Below are 14,426 nucleotides of genomic sequence, written 5' to 3' on the forward strand. Positions count from 1 at the left end.
ACTGAAGTGTTTGCTAGTCTATGAAAACAAGGCACACAATAAAAATCCAAAAAAACCCTTGCCAAGGACCTGCAACAAAGATTTATTAGTAGTTTGGATTGTTTCAAATGATCACCCCTTCCTGCAAGCACACAAGTTAGGTAAATTTTAGGTCCAAAAGACTTTGTGAAATAGGGGGCTTCGACAAAATGATTTTTTTGACCAATTCAAAGATCTGATTGATCATAAAAAAAGACCACTTGTAAAATTTCAAGATATTTCCAGAAATGTAAGAAAATCCAAAAAATTTGCTAATTTGCTCCAAAAATTAATTTTTTATGAAAAATCATAAAAAATTCATATAAAATGTAAAATCGATCCAAAATATCTAAAATTTTTACTGGAGAGTCCTGATGGTCTTCCAAACCTGCATAAAAACATTTCTGTAACAAAGCCAAGCAATTTGTGAGATATGAGTAAAATAATGCAAAACCCTAATTTTCAAAGATCTATTTTTTGAGGAGTTATTTTGCATCAAATTTAAAATCCAAAAGAATGTATCCTATGTATAATTATGAGATATTTCCAAAAATGTAAGAAAATCCAAAAAATTTGCTAATTTTCTCTCAAAATTAATTTTTTATGAAAAATCATAAACAATTCATATAAATTGAAAAAATGATCCAAAAAATATGAAATTTTTAACAAATCCTTTTGATGCTTGTCGTGACCTATACAAAAAATTTGATGCCAAAATTTGAATCGATTTGTGAGATCTGATCAAAATAAGGAAAAACCCTAATTTTTAAAGATCCAATTTTTAGGGAAATATTTTGTATCAAAATTAAAATCACAAAGAACAGATCCTGTGTATAATTTTGAGTGATTTCCAAAAATGTAAGAAAATCCAAAAAATTCTCTCATTTGCTCTCAAAATTAATTTTTTATGAAAAATCATAAAAAATTCATAGAAAATGAAAATGTGCTCCAAAAATTATGAATTTTGTATTGAGAGCTCCTGATACTTTCTTCAACCTGCAAAAAAAAAATTTGGTGCAAAATTTTTTAGCTGTTTGTGAGATATGATCAAATCTCTCCAAGATCTTGATTTTGTGTCCAAAACCCTAGCTGCACAAGATTATTCTCAAAATTGGTTTACAAAACAACAATATAGGGTTAGAAAAATCTGCAAAAAACACAGATCTAACAAAAATACATGTCCCACCAGGCGTGCCAAAATGTTTATGGTGAAAATGGATAACAATAATAATGATATTGAAAGGCTAAATGAATTCAACCACAAAACCCTAGCCTAACAACAACAAAGATCCACCATAACATATGAAGATTACCTAAGACAATGCAAATCAAATGAAATCACAAAGATTATACCATCACATGTCCAATAGGGTTTGGATCTCCATTCTTCCTATCTCCATTGATCTTGCTTGATATATTTGCTCTCAGATTTTATGTGCACAAGAGCTCAACAAAGAACGGAATGTGGTTGCAAGTAGGATCGCATATGAAGGTGCAAAGCGTAGTGTAGTCAATTGATCAAGTAGTTAGTTAGGGTTTGATAATGAAGGAAGAATCTCCTTATATAGAAGACACAATATGAAATGGAGGGATAAGATTGAGAGGTGTAAAAGGAGGTCGGCTATGATTAGAGGGTAGGTAAAAGAAATAATAAAATAATGAAAGGGGTAGGTAGTGTATGAATTAAGAGATGAATGACATGTGTCATGGGTAGAAAAGGTTAATGAATTAATTAAATAAATAAAGATTTATTTAATTAATAGAAGAAATGGGATCAATTAAATATTTTATTTAATTTAAAAAAAGGATAATCAAATAAATAAATGTATTTATTTAAATGAGAAATAAGGCTAGAAGAGGATAAATGAATTAATTAAATAAATAAAGATTTATTTAATTAATAGAAGAATTAAGCTTAGATTATTAAATAAATAAAATATTTATTTAATTAGACTGGACAATTTTGGGTGTCTACAAAACCACTTCTGCCTCCATCTTACTAGTAAACAATGACAATCCTTCTAGTGATTTACCACTTAAGGCTTTCAATGCCTTTAGGAAAGGTTCTTGTTCTAAGACAGGATCATGTTCAAGTATTTTGTCTACCTTTGACACCTCTTTACCCTTCCCTTCTGCTCCTTCAACCTTTACCAACACTTCATCTACCTTGGTTTCAATCTCACCAAGCCTACCTTCTAATTCTATCAACTTTTCCTTCAGGAGTCTATTCTCTTCCTCCTGATCATCCACTTTCTTTGCCAACTCTCCATTGGTCACCATACTGTTGTCTCCTATAGATTCCACTAAGGACATCTACTCTCCTAGCCCAAATCTTATAGGCTCTGATACCAATTTGATAGGGTTTCCATAGCTTGCACACACTTCACCTAGTTGGTGTTGCTCAATTCCACCAACCTCTCCAGGTCTAGCTATGCTCCAAGACCTCCAATTCCTTCCCAATCTCTTCTAGGACTTACTCTTTTCCAATCTCAAGGTGTTTTCAACAAGTGTTTGACTAGGAGCCCTACCATTTCAAAGTATTTCCCATTTGCTCAATCTTGCTATCTTGTCAACAACTTGTCAATTTCAGCCCCATACTGTTGTGAGTCATTTCAAAGGTGTGGAGGTGGCATTTACCATGGAATGAATTCAATTTGGCCCATTTTTGGTTTTTCATTCACTATCTTCCTTACCGATTTCACCAATTTGCCTAGAAATAGGGCTATAAGGATGATCCCCTATTAGGCTTCCAAAATCCCGTTTTCAAGGGTTTTGAGGGAATTAGTCCAAAAGACCCTACAACAAGGTTTATTTTTCTTCTAACACTCACCCAACCCTAAGAGATATTTTTGGTTTTATTTTTCCAACTCGTCGTACAGTACCCTAACCCAAAAATGAGGGTTTGCTAGGGTTTCTAGGCCTTTAACCGGTAGTGACTATTCAAGTTTGTGAAATGGGCATCTAAATGACTTGTCGAGGTTTAGCCTTGCTACTAAAACTCTGTATGGACCTCATGAAACATCCCAAATGGATTGGCTAAGGTTTGGTATTTACCCCTGCAATATGCATTCAATTTTCACCCTGTCTTCTCTAGCCAGGTTGCTCCTAGACTCGCTTAGAACAAGGTGGTAACCATGATGAAATCAACTTCCAAAAATCCTTGTATATTTACACTGTACATAGGGTTTCCTTCCATTTCCCAACAGGCCATGATGGTATCACAAAGGGATTTTATGGGGCAACCATTTTACAAGAACTTGCTATTTACAAGCCAAAACTGGTTGTTTGGAAACAAAACAATGAAAGTAATAACACACCCTATCTAGAAAGCATGAAATGAATCAAATAGTACTAGAACACACCAAATAACTAAAATCCAAAACTGGATCAATGGATACAATCCACTAGTGTTCACATTTTATGCAAAAGAAGACCAAAAAGTGATAACAATCCGAAAATGAGTAGTTTCAGAGTGTCAATCATACAAAAACAAACTTCCAACCTTGATAACCATGCAAGAGGAGGTTTAAATAGTATTCTCCATGTGTGGAGGCATTCTAAGTCAATATTCTAACCCTAGCTCCACTGCTAAGCACTTTTAGGACCAAAGTTGTCATGACAACTTTCAAAAGTTGTCATGACAACATTTACAACGTTTCACATTTTGTCTTTTCAACTTAAGCAACCTATTACAATTCATTACTCATGACTTTTTAAACATTCCTAAGACTATTATAAACCTATCTAATGCTCATACCAATTTATTCCTCTTTTGACCAACAAGAAAGCCATTTGCCTACTCAAACTACCACCTACTCACAAAGATGAAAACCTAGGAAGAAAACTAACTCAACTAGGCCTACACTTGACTCAAAAAAAAGTTTACTCACACACCTTGGACTCTCCTGGAGTCCTTATTAGGAACCTAACTTGGCTAAGGCTAGTACAAGACAAAATTGTGGAAGGACTATGATCCTAAGTTCTAGGTGCTCCTGCACCAGTTTTTGAGGCTTCTACAACAAGCAATGCAGAAGGCAATGATGACCCAAATGGATGGGTGCTTCCAAATCTAGTGGGTAAGGTGATTTTTCTACTTTTTCTCCTCCCTTTCTTTGGCCCTCTACTTGTTTGCAGAATGGGGATTGGTTGTGTGCTAGGGTTTTATTTGCCCCTATTTTTTCTATATGAGAGAACTATTGTCGAGGTCCCCCATTCTAGGTGGCTTATGACTACTCATTCCATGTTTATTATTTTGTTGTATTGTTGCAGATTTGTTTATCTTTGTGTGTCTTTGTTCTTCTCTTCTATTGAGGTTTATCATATCTTTGGTCATGGTGTCTAGGGATTCTCTTCCTCTCCGTCCCATGGTGCTCCTATTGGTAGGAGATGCTGCTTGTGTTGGGTTTAGTGGCTGGTGGATTTGGGTTGTCTTTAGGCCCTATTCCTGTCAATCTGTAAAGAGAGTCCCTCCTTCCATTTGGGTTCTATTGTTTTGTCTGGTGCAGGGATGTGGGGGTTCTGGTTGAGGTGGAGTTGCTTTGAGGATTATCGTTCAATGCTGGGCACTTGAGCCAGATATCATTGCGATCCTCCCTTTGATTAGTTGTCTCATCTTTACTCTACTTGGGCTAGTGCTATGAGGGCTTCAAATGCAAAAGTTTGGGGATGGATTCAATTTTTTTGTTCTCTAAATTCTTCGATATCTAGGGTTTTGGACCTATTTTAAGGGGTATGGCCTCCTCTCTACCTTTGGTGAGGCTCTCTATGCATTCACCAACTCTCCTTATTGTGGCTTCTTTTGATGTGGATTCTACTCTATGGGGGGTTAGTTGAGGCCGCCTTTGGGATTTCTTTCGCTACACATTTTTCTATGGAAGATGACATTCTTTTAGGAGTTAGATCTTCGCTGGCAGTTGTGGGTTGGCTTTGGTTCCTATTGAGGGTTGGTTACCATGTGGAAGAATAACTCGAAAGGGATTTTATTCCATTGTGCCTACTCCTACAATGGTCATTGGCTTCTTTTGGGTGTGTTATTTTTTCCTTGGGTCTCTACATTTGCCCCTTTCTCCCCTTGTCCTCTTGTGTGTCCTCTTGAGGTGATTCTCTCAAGGTCTCCCCTTTTAGAGGTTGGGAAGGGATTTTCTCAGATCTAAGTTTCTAGTTGGGACCTCTTCCCTTGTGTCTTCTCCTACTAGGCTTTTGGCTCTTAGTGGTACTTTTGACAACAAACCTATTGAGGTGATCCATGATGCTATGTTTGCAAATATTTCTAACAATAAAAGGTTTAGGGATATCTTTCAAAACCCTTTGGTCTTTTTGTGCTTGGCCATTCTTTCAATATATGGTTTAGTGTTTTTTGGAATGATTTAGCGATTCTACTATCAGAAAGTTTCTAGGTGCCTCCAATTCTTTTTTTTGGTCTCCTTCCTTGTTTGATAAAGTCTTTGTTCAAGGTGGTCCTTCAGGTAAAAGGTTGTGGGAGGCCTTTCAAAATTCATTGATAGTTGATTGTTCCCTTGCTTGCATTGGCTCTAGTGAAGGGGGCCTTTCAAGAAGATGGTTCAAGGTTCCTTCCTAAACTCCTCAGTTATGAATATGTGATTCTCTTATGGGGTCGAGAATCTTGTTCCCACTAGTTTGTTGCTCCAGTCAAAAGCCTCTCTCTCAAAAAAGGGTCTTCTCTTTTTCAATTTTGGTGGTCTCACTTCTTGTGAGTTCCTCTCTCTTGTTTGCCTGTTTGGATGTTATGTAAGGGTTCAAACCCCCTCCAGCTTTATCTAATCAAAACTAATTGTTAAAATTAAAAAAAATCATATTATTTTACTTAAATGAAAATAAAAATTAAGGTCTATATTTAAGTTATCATTCCACTTTTATTATGTAATTAATTTAAATTTTCATAAGAAAATATTAAAGGAAGTGTAAGACATAAGTTGATGTCCACAATAATAATGCTAAATTAAGCCCATAATAAGCATCATAAATTAAGTTCATACCTTTTTGTACTGATTTATTGTGATAAATTCATCATTGCCAACCTCATGATTCACCTAAAACACCTTTATTTTCTTTAATTTTCTTACATATACTCATAATAATAATTAAATATAAAATTTAACAATAAGATGTTAAAGGATGGTTGTGGGAATTAAAACATAAAACATAAAATAATAATAATAATATTGAATTAGAAGAATTTTAAAAATCATAATAATGAGGAATTATTATATCTTTAATATTATTTATAGAAAATTCAATTAAAAAATAATAAAATAATTTCATAAACTTATAAGGCATGATCTTATCAAGCATGGAGGTGCTACATGCAGATCATTTTATTGTTGCTTTCCTAATAGTTGTAGTAGTCAAATCCCCTAATCAGATAGGTCCTAATAGGCCTGAAATTGTAAATCCCCTAATAGGGTTGCTCATTAACTTGAGTCTAAATCCTCTTGCGAGGTTGCTCCTAATAGGGCAAATCTTTTAACACGGTTGAGGTAAATCCCTTAATCGGATGACTCCTAATAGGGTCTACTCCTAACCGGGCATGTTTGTAAGACCTTAACCGGTCAAAAATTTATATTCTACAGAAAGTGAATCTTGTGGGTATTAACTCCCACATTAGTTTTTCCCTTTTGGGTTTCCACACATAAATCTTTGCGTTATGTGGAGCTTGATATATTGGGTGTTAGCTTATGTGGTGATATTTCTTTTATGTTTATTAAGCTTTAAGTTATTTAAAGTGGTGATCAGATTTGTGTTATTTTTTTTGCTTGCACTGATTCACCCCCCTTCTCAATGCCTTATAAGTTTATCAATTGGTAATAGAGCTTCTTAGATTACTACACAATCAAACTCTCAATATTTGCTCACGATCTCATACAACATCTAATAAATCATCACACTTTTTATAAACATCAACTTAGTCGGCTAACAACCTTGGAACAATTTCCCAGGTTCAATGAATCTAGTCAATCTTGCACTACACACTTTACTTATGTCGACCATCGACATAACAACTCAAAAATAAAACATTATGTGTATCTATTTACCGATCTTAGTGACTTTGTTCTATCGGTTAGTTGTTCTTCATGATTGACTACTCTGTACAACATAACTCATTCATCCTGTTGAATCTACTACAAAGGTATGAAACATAGCTACCTGATACAATCTCCAATACTCCTGCGAAACCACATCACTTAACTCTTCATTGATTTCTTATACCAGTTGCCTTGAATACAACTCTGTTCCTATTTACCGGTTGAAGTCCTATTTGTCGATTCACTAATAAACTACCTCCTCTACCAGTTATGCTTTACCAGTTGGCAAAGACTTAGATGACTATGAAAACATAGTTGCCATCAATGACAACATAAAATAAGTCATCAATCAACCTATTACATCAAAACATCATCATCAAGCCAACATAATTAAAGACATATTAATATATTATAAAGATTAATTTTTTAATTAATAAAAATTATATTAAATTTCTAATAACTTAAAATATTAAAGTATTATAATAAAATAATATTATAAAATGATAGTCAAGGAATAATAATATTATTTAAAAATAAAAAGAATATTGAATTAAAAGAATACTATAGTATAATATTGTTTTAAAAGAATATTAGCAAATAATAATAGATTATATTGAAAGGAGTATAATATTATTTAAAAATAAAAATTTGTTGTATCAATAAGAAATAAATAAATGAAAATTAGTTTTAAAATAAAATTAAATATTTAATTTAGTTGATAATATTATTCAAGTGTGTATGGCTTCTTTAAAGTTACTTTGTTTTCCTAATTTGAAGATCATGGGTACTACAATAGCTACTTTTTTTTCTTTAATTTTTTAAGTTTTTTTTTTTTAATATTAAAGATCGAGAATAAACAAAATACAATCAGCTGTAGACAGGGGAGGCTACGCCTCAACCATCAAAACCACCGAGGATTTGTGTTACATCACTAGAGAGTAGTTCGATATCAAAAAAGGAACAGTGCAAAAAGGGAAAGTCTAAGCACTACTGCAACATGTGATCGAAAGGATCGATCCAAGTGGTCCACCCTTGGGCCCCTTCCATCCAAACCACCTTCTTTAAGTCCTGGATCTGGGTCAACATGGCAATGTGATCAGCCTCGGGCATCCTATTGTTGTTGATCTCTTTATGCAGTTTCTTTAGAGCCTCTTCAAAGGAAGACTGGTTTTTCATGACCATCCTCCATTCGTAGCCATACTTCATCTCATGTATGAACATAGTTGTGTGACCATCTTTTAGGAACCAGAGGAGCTTATGCCTTTCGACATTCATAATGAAGGAGACCTACGAGGTAATTTTAAAAAAAGTGAGTCTACAAAGAGACTCAGTAAGAAACCTGCCATTGCCATTAAACTTGTCCTCATTTCGCATCTTCCAAATGAACCAAAGGATATAAGAAGATAAGATAAACCAGAATAAATTAGCATCTTTTTTTAGCCCATCAATATAACCAGAAATAATGTTAAGGGTATCCACATGATTAGGAATGCAAAAACCAAACATTAACCAAACCTCCTTGGCGAAGGAGCAGTCAAAAAGAATGTGTCTACTGGTCTCAGGTAATCTGTAAATGGAACACATATCAATATTGAGAGGATTTCTCCTTAATGGGAGTCTGTCAATAATAAGCTGCCATTTAAAGCATTGTATTTTAAGGGGAATCGGGCTTTTCCATAGACGAGTAAACCATTTATACCAAGAGTTTTCAGGTAGATCCAAGTACTACAGAATGTTAACATGTTTAATAATAGAGTCAACATTGGAGATTAGGTCACAGATGGCACGACATTTGGAATTGGGAAGGAGAGAGCCATCTTTCCATTTGAGGGTCAGGAATCGGTGGGAGTCTAGATTAGTACTAGAAGGCAGGGAAAGAGTAGCATAGGCATTCTTTATCATATGGTAAGTTCTTTTTAGGGTGGGAGAGAGATTATAGGTAGGGCTGAGCTCTTCCTAGCTGATTAGGATAGCACTCTCAAATAATTTCTCAAAGATCCTGATGCCGAATTTGGCCCAAAGTTTGGTCGAGCAGCCTTGAGTGAGGGCTAAAGGTTTACTAACATGAAAGAGATTCCACCAAATCGACCTTTCCCCAAGAATGGTGCCATTGCTGCTAACACTGGGGCTGTCAATAAGATGTCTAATATGCTCCTAGGCCTTCTAAATGGATTTAAAAACATATGAGCCTTGCACGGAAATAGGAAAGCGACCTGCCACCAGGTTAGCCAAGGGAAGGGCTTTCCATGACTTTGGATCTTGAGATCCTTTAGCCCAAGGCCACCCATTTTTTTAGTCATGTGACACCATTTCCACTTAACCGCATGCATTTTTCTCCCACCTTTGCCATCAGACCAAAGGTACTGCCTTATGGTTTTCTGGATATCAAGGATTTGGTAGTTATTGAACATCCAGGCAAAGGAGTAGTAGACACTATATGAGGAGAGAATTTTCTGACAGACTTGGATCCTACCAGCAAGTGAGAGGAATCTATTATCCCACCTATGCAGCTTTTTATCAATCTTGTTCTTTATCTATTGCCACATCTCTTTAAGAGAGGGAGAAACAGAGAAAGGGATGCCAAGGTACCGGATGATTTTGTTGGGGCCTCCCCACTGAAACCTGTTGGTGTAAATAATTATTCATCATGGATATTATTACACTTACTTAAGTTTACTTAGGATAATGCATTTCATAGTAGTTTGGATATGAGACACTTGGGTGTTTGTGCCACATTGGGATAGTGTGTGTAGGAGAAATTCCACCTCTTATGGTGTTGATCTTGTTATTACACTATCATATCCACTTATTGTGGAGTAATAATTCCACCTTCGGTGGGTGATCCACCTCATGTGGAATATTATATTATTTTTCCTACCTACCCACACCTATTTCCTACCTACCCTTGTTTCTTATTGAGCCACATGTCATATTTGTGTGCTCATACATATCCCTAGCCTTGCCTATATAAGCAGGCTCATCTACATTGTATGTAACAACAACGATAATCCAGTTGATTATTGATCATTTTCTATTGATGAGAATACAGTTTATTCTTGTCCCATATTATGTCTCTATCTTGTACATTTCATTGACCTCTTGATCTTGGCAAAATCCAACATGGTATCAGAGCTATTTGGGGCTTCATTGATTCGTCTTGAAGAGGCATTATTGTGACGTCAAGAGGCAGATCTGAGGAGCATCATCTTTTGGAGGCGTCCTAGACCAGATCCGACCTTTCCATTGCGTCCGGAAGGCCATTTCCATGAATTTTGGTTATAAAGTTGGCCTATTTTGGTGAGAAAAGTTTTTTCTCCATTTTTGCCTATATCGTACGGATTTCGAATTTTTTTTATTAATATTCGCAAAAAAAATAAAAATTCATTTTTGCTGAAAATTGTTTGAAAAAAAAATCAAAAAAAAAATTGAAAAAGCGAAGCAAAAAATTGAAAAGTGAAAAAAAAAAAGCAAAAAAAAATCAAAATTTTGGTTTGGGGGTCCGCAGACCCCCGTACCCCCGTCATCCGCAGGCTTTTGCAGGTTCCCGTACCATCGTACCTGTCTGCCGCGCCATCGTACCTCGCTGCAGACTGAGACCCGCGCCGCCGCAGGTTTCCTGTACTCTGCCGAGCCTCGGCCTCCGCTCCCAGCACCACGTCCATCTGCCACACCAGACTGTCCTCGCCGGCCGGATCTCCCACCGCCTCCGCCCAGCAGGTTCTCCGCCGGCTCCTCCAGACTGAAGCACCTATCTGAGCGGCGCCTTCCATTCGCGTCGAGCCCGCAGCTTCTGCGCACCTCCCGCTTCCCGCCGTCGCAGCCGCACCTCCAGCGACGCCCGCCTCCTCTCGGCCCGCGCCGCCCACTCTCCGGCAACATCTCGGTCAACCTCCCGCCGACGCGCTTCCAGACCGCAGCTTGCCACGTGGACACAGACCGGAGACACCTGCACCCACCACGTGGCAGGCGGCCACTGGCCCGCGGGGCACCTTCCGTACGAACAGTCAGCACTTACGTACGCCACATCATCAGTACGGACTGCCACATCAGCCTACCCAGTCAGTAATATTCCGTACAGTACGGACTATACAGTCAGCATGCCACGCAGATCCTCCGTACAGTGACACGCAGCATTCCATACGCACAGTCACTCGGACACGTCATCCGTCCGTACAGTACGGACGCCCAGTCAGCTAGGCAGCGAAGTTTTGGCGACGGTCATACGGCCGTCAAATTTAACACAGTGTTTTTCTGACGTCAGCGCCACATTAGCAGGGTTTGGAAATTTTTTGGCCCCCTCTCATTTGCATTTTTGATTTTGCAGTTCAACTTCAAATGGCCATAACTTGCTCATTTTTGCTCCTTTTTGGGTGCAATATTTTTTGAAATGGGCTAGAATTTCGTACTCTCCGCAGTGGTGAAAGAATTTTTTGATTTTGATACATGGATTTTTCAGAAAATGCAGTTTTTGGTGACTGTCCCTGAGTAATCCCCGTTTTTGCAACTTCAGAGGCTTCGTTTGGGGTCATCCGACCTCCTTTTTAGGTGCCGTTTTTTTTGAAAGTGCGTATTTTTTCGTCTACTTTCACATGATGCTATCAAATTGATGTCATTGTAAGTAAAAATTGTACTTTCAGATCTTGGCCATTTTTGGCTCTCTTGGTACTTGTATATTTGCTTGAATCTCAGTTAGATTCATTGCACTATTGATTGAAGTCTCTTGTATCTCATTTGAGAAGTTGTAAAATTTGCATCATAAGCCCACTTTGCCTTGTTTTGCAAGTGGCTCATTGTAATCGCACTAAGTATAAAGTGCCAAAATCATCACTTTTGGGGGGGTACTTTGATTGATTGAATTTGGGGGGGTGTCTCTTGTGCTTTTGTGCTCTTGTGTTCCTTCCTTTTTGTTTCTAAGGGTTCTTCTAAGTTTCCTCTCTTAACTCCACATAATTATGCTACTTGGAAAATTGATGCATGGAGTAAACTTATGGAAAAAGGACTCACTCATTATATTGATGGAACTATTGTTGCTCCAGCTGATCCTAAGGCTGATCTAGTTGGTCACTTAGATTGGCTCACTAAAAATATCATGGCAATTGGTACCTTAAGAAAGTATGTATCAAAGGATCTCATTTTTCATATTGAGAAATGCACTCTAATCAAGGATGCTTGGCAAAAGTTTCAAGACTTGTATGGTCAAGTTGATGAGATTAGGGGATATCAAATTGATAGTGATCTCACCATGTTAGATCCCAAGAACTTTGATACTATACAAGATTATGTCACTAAGGCAAATGAGTTGAGGGCACAACTCAAAGATTGTGGCATTGATAAAAAGGATACTCAATTGATATTCAACTTGATAGGGAAGCTTCCACAAGAATATGCAGCATTTGTTTCTCGTTTCCAAACTCATAGGATGACAATGGGTTCAAGCTACAAAATGCCTACATTTGATGCTTTCAATGAAATGTTGATGATGGAACAAACTAAGTTGATAAGCATGGGCATTCTTAAGGCTTCTTCTAAGTCTCAAGCATTAGTGGCAAATCAAGGAAACAAAGGAAATCAAGGAAAGGACAACTCAAACAAGAAGAAATGGCAATCAAAGCCTAAGGAAAAAGCACAATCTTCTCCACAACAAGGAGATTCATCCTCTTCCAAGAGAGATAATTCACCAAAGAGAGAGAGACCTACTTGTGCTTATTGTAAAAAGATTGGTCATGAGGAACATCGTTGCCATACTAAGAAGATTGATGAGCTCACACATATCATCAAAAAGCATAACATTGATTTGCCTAAAGTCTACAAGAAGGATGATTCATCAACTTCCACTTCCTCACATTCAAAAGGAAAAGGGCAAGCATTCATGGCTTCTACAAGTGGAAAAACTCACTCTTTTGGAACAAGAAAAGGAAAAGCTCTATGTGCTACAACAAATCATACTTCAGAGAGATGGCTTCTAGATTCAGGGGCTTCTCATCATATGGCATCTTCACAGTCTATGTTCTCTACATTTGAGCCTTGCACCATGCCATAGATTTTGATGGGCAATCATACATACATGGATGTGATTGGGAAAGGATCTATTGACATTGGGGATAACTCCTTCAATGATGTGTTGTGTGTACCCCACTTGACAAACAATCTCCTTTCTATCTATCAAATCACACATGGCGCAACTAAGAGAGTTGTGGAGTTCACACCTAACTCAGTTTTTATTAGAGACATGGAGACTAGAGCTATCATTGCAACTGGGGTGGTTGATCATGCATCTCGGTTATACTCCTTTTCAGATTTTGTTGATGATGATGATTTCACATTTGATGATTCTACACATGATGATCACACTTATTGTGATGATTCAGATTTTGAGGAGAACTTTGGACACTTGAACATGGGGATTCTCACATGTAACCCCGTTCTTGATTCTTGTATTTCATCTCCTCATATTGATATCACATCACCTATTGCACCTGATGATGCAGATAGTGCGACAGTTTTGCCTTCATGTGATTCAGTGCAGCAGGATATACATTGTCTTCCAGCTTCAGATTCATGGGATGATTACTTGACAGATATTGCAGGTTTGTTTGTGGAATCCTACATTGCAGATTTGGGAGACATCATTGATGACATTCATCTTCTCTTTGATGAAGATGATCCTTCTTCGATTGTTGCGAGGGCACACTCTGACCCTCTTGTTCATTCTCTACATGATCATTCTTTCGAGGTTGACATGATTGTGGATACTTATGTACAGCAGTTGGAGGAGGTCTCTTTATTCTTTGAGGAGACACATGAGTCTTTGGACATTGTTCTACATTCATCTTCACTAGATGTTGGAGTTCCTTTTTCAGTAGTGTGGAGCAGTTCACCACCTTTGGAAGGGGTATCTTTCAGCATCGACATGGGGACACTTGAGCAGTTTTCAGAGATTCCTTTCATCATGAGTTTTCTTCATACATCTTCCCTTCATGATTGGGGAGACTTCATGGATACACCTTTGGTTTTGTTTCTTCCTAAGGGGAGGAATGTTGTTCGACGTTCGTGGAGCAGTTTCTTCATACATCGAGCTTCTATCATTGGTGCAGATTCTTCATTGAGGGAGGATCACAGTTTGACTTCTCTTCTTCTCTCATATGGGGGGGACTTTTTCCTCACATGGGGTTTTGTTCCTCACATACTTCTTTGAGAGTTCTCTTGTATAGCTATCATCTCTCTTTTTGGGGGAGGGTTTTTTCCCATTGGGTTTTTCTCTCTTTCCCCACTTTGTGAGAGATTTCATTGCATTGGTTTGCATGCATTTGCATTTGTGCATGGGTACCTAACATGGCCTCGTAGCCGGGACCCATCTTGCATTGC

The sequence above is a fragment of the Cryptomeria japonica genome, chromosome 8 (genome assembly GCF_030272615.1).
Source record: "Cryptomeria japonica chromosome 8, Sugi_1.0, whole genome shotgun sequence".
NCBI classification, from domain to species: domain Eukaryota; kingdom Viridiplantae; phylum Streptophyta; class Pinopsida; order Cupressales; family Cupressaceae; genus Cryptomeria; species Cryptomeria japonica.